This window comes from Palaemon carinicauda, chromosome 18 (genome assembly GCF_036898095.1).
Source record: "Palaemon carinicauda isolate YSFRI2023 chromosome 18, ASM3689809v2, whole genome shotgun sequence".
Taxonomy (NCBI): domain Eukaryota; kingdom Metazoa; phylum Arthropoda; class Malacostraca; order Decapoda; family Palaemonidae; genus Palaemon; species Palaemon carinicauda.
In genome coordinates, this window is record NC_090742.1 from 20,416,861 (window position 1) to 20,417,086 (window position 226).

A 226-nucleotide genomic window follows, 5' to 3' on the forward strand; every position below is an offset into this window, starting at 1 on the left:
AATAATAATGAAAATACGCAAAATACACAATAAAATACAATGATATATGTAAGTTACATATGCATACACACATATATACACGCACACATATATGTATATATGTATATATATATATATATATATATATATATATAAATTATATATTTATAAATTAAATATATGTATATATATATATATATATATATATATATATAAATTATATATTTATAAATTAAATATATGTATA